The sequence below is a fragment of the Cheilinus undulatus genome, linkage group 10, assembly GCF_018320785.1.
Source record: "Cheilinus undulatus linkage group 10, ASM1832078v1, whole genome shotgun sequence".
Taxonomy (NCBI): Eukaryota; Metazoa; Chordata; class Actinopteri; order Labriformes; family Labridae; genus Cheilinus; species Cheilinus undulatus.
The window spans coordinates 35,740,296-35,743,112 of NC_054874.1; positions in this window are offsets into that span (position 1 = coordinate 35,740,296).

Genomic DNA, 2,817 nt, shown 5'->3' on the forward strand with positions numbered 1-2,817 from the left:
ACTGACAAAAAAGGGAAAATATCCAGTGAGAGGCAGTTCTCTGGGCATAAAATTCCTTGTTGAGAAAATAATATAGACCAGACTGGTTTGAGCTTTTACAAAGACAACAGTAAGTCAAAGAACTACTTGTTACAACCGAGGTATGCAGAAGAGAGGCCTGCTGGATGGTGATCTAGTTAGCTAAGAGCTGGAAACTGAGGCTACAATCCACACAAGCTTACCAAAATAAGAAAGAAGAAGATTAGAAAAACGTCCGGTCTGATGAGTCTTGATTTCTGTTGTGACATTCAAAGAAAGGGGCAAGAACTTGGCATAAACAACATGGGAGTCTTCCAGACCTCCAAAAACGATGGCACATTCAGTCATTTGAATTACCTTTCTTTCCCATTTCTGATGCTCCATTTGAAACAGAATACTGGAAAAACTGCATCTTTTTGAATAATGTTTAGTGGAAGGCTAAAAAAGTGGATAACATCCCTGATTCTTGGAAAAGAACTTCAGCAAAAAGAGCAATTTGCTGATCTGAAAAGTCAGTTGTTTTTTGTCTGATTTTTTATCTTGCTTTGCATCCTGATGCATTATGTTATGTTTCTAGTTTAATGTTGAGGCTGCTAAATAGATAATTAGGGAGTGCAAAAGGTCTTGAGTTAAAACTTATGTGTTAAAAGGGAGAGAGGCAGCTTACTGCAGACACTTGGCAAACAAACCCACAGTGGGACTGCAGAGTTGAAGGACAAGGGGCATATACAGCAGGAACAGTTTAACTTTCATTGGGAGTTTTATGCAGCTGTAAGGCAAAAAAAGGAAAAAAAAAAAAGCCGTATCCGTACTTTCCTATAATCAATGACTGACTCAGACCTTGGAGATATTGTGTAATGACACGTGTGTCCCTATCAGTAGGATGGACAGGTCTGTAAATACTTCAAAGAATTACATTTGAGGGCTCAGCTCATCTCAGGCATATCATCCACTGCACCCATTCATCCCTTCTAAATGGGAACAAGAACAAAGAATTATGGGTCTGCCTTTGCTCCTCTTGTTCACTCTGCAGCCTTATATTGCAAGGCTTGTATCATGTCCCAATTCAGAAATAGCTGCTTGTTATCATCTCTCTGATCTTCTGAGGACAGTTGCACAGGCTGTTGGGACTGTGCTTGAGAAGTCTACAAAGAGAGTGGGTGAAAAACAAGGGTGCTAATGATCTTGGAGAGATTTAGAGAGCGGTTTGTGGATTCTGGGTCTCAAAACAATGAAACTGGGTTAACTGTGTTGTGGATCAGGTGAAAGGGCAGAACAATTTCTATCAGACCTTGGCAATAACCAATAGAAACAAAAATATTTACACTGAAGTGCACACCTCTGCTGACATTTGAGGCCTGGTATTATTTTCCAGAAAGCTGGATGGTCCCAGTTTTCAGGTACTAAAGGGTATGTCAAATACACAAAAATGGACACAAACATGTTCAGTGTACTTTCTTTAGAAACACATGTACAGGAAATGCTCTCTTGGTGGCCCTGGAGCTAAAATTCTACAGTGATGGTAACTGAGGTAAATAAAATATTAACTACACTGCAAATATTTAGAGATAAGTCAATGACCCAGACAGGGATTTTGTGTTTAACACAGAAAGACTTCATCTAACACAAATTTATTTGGAATACTTGAAAATGCATTAGAATTGGTGAATTAACTATTTACTAATGCTTTACCTATGCATAAATCAAAGCATTAATAAATAAAATACCAATAATTTAGTAATGCTCTATGAATGATAACTTAAGTATCTACTAATGCTTTAGCTATGCCTAATACTGTTATTATAAAGTGTGTTCCCCTTCATAACAATCTTACACCTAAGCAATAATAAAGCATAAGTACACAATCAGTAAAGCAATGATAAAGCATTAGTAAAAAGAGTCAATACTTAACTTAGCAGTTTGGGGTAAAATGTCTTGCCCAAGGACACATCGACATGTGGCTGCAGGCACTGGGAACTGAACCCCTGACCTCTTCTGGATGTGAGATGACAACTCTACCTACTGAGCCACATGATGATGGAAAACATTGTTAAATTCTTCACGAAATAAACCCATAGCTAACAATACCTAAAATGACACTGCTGTAACTTCTGACCAACAATTCTAAGTGAATGTGCCGCTCAGTGAAATTAAGGGATGTGTAAATAGGAAGTACTAAGGGTAATCAAATTGCTCCATAAATTGTGGTTAAAAATACACTATATCCTATTTTTGCTGCATGGATTTATCTTATAGCAAATATTCTTACTGATCATGCTCAGGTAGTAAAATAACATTTAGTTTGCATGATCAGACACATATTCTGGGATTCTAATGTACTATTTATACATTGAAACACCTGCCCCCTCTGTCAGGCAATTACATAACCTTTAACACTGTCATGCTCATTGTTTGCAAGTAGCTATACATACAGATGTAAATAGCAGTGAGAGTAAATACTGAAGATAACGTGACCGTGACAATGTCACAAGCTTGAGTCCAAATGTCTCTAGCCAGAGGTACACACGTAAAATATCTCACTATATTGTATATATTTTTCTTTTTTTGTTTGTTTGTTTTTTTTTTTATCTTACAATATTTGGGTATTCGTTGTTTTTCTTTCTGTTATTTGAAAAGGATCTTGTGACTTCTGTTTTTGCAGGTCATTCAAAGTCCAGAAGGTGGTACTAGTTCAAGATAAACAGCTCCATGGGGCAAACAGAGGCGGGCCGGATGTTGACTAAATTATGACTGTGATTGGCGGAGGTGAATCTTTAAAAATCTGTATTGTATGGAAGG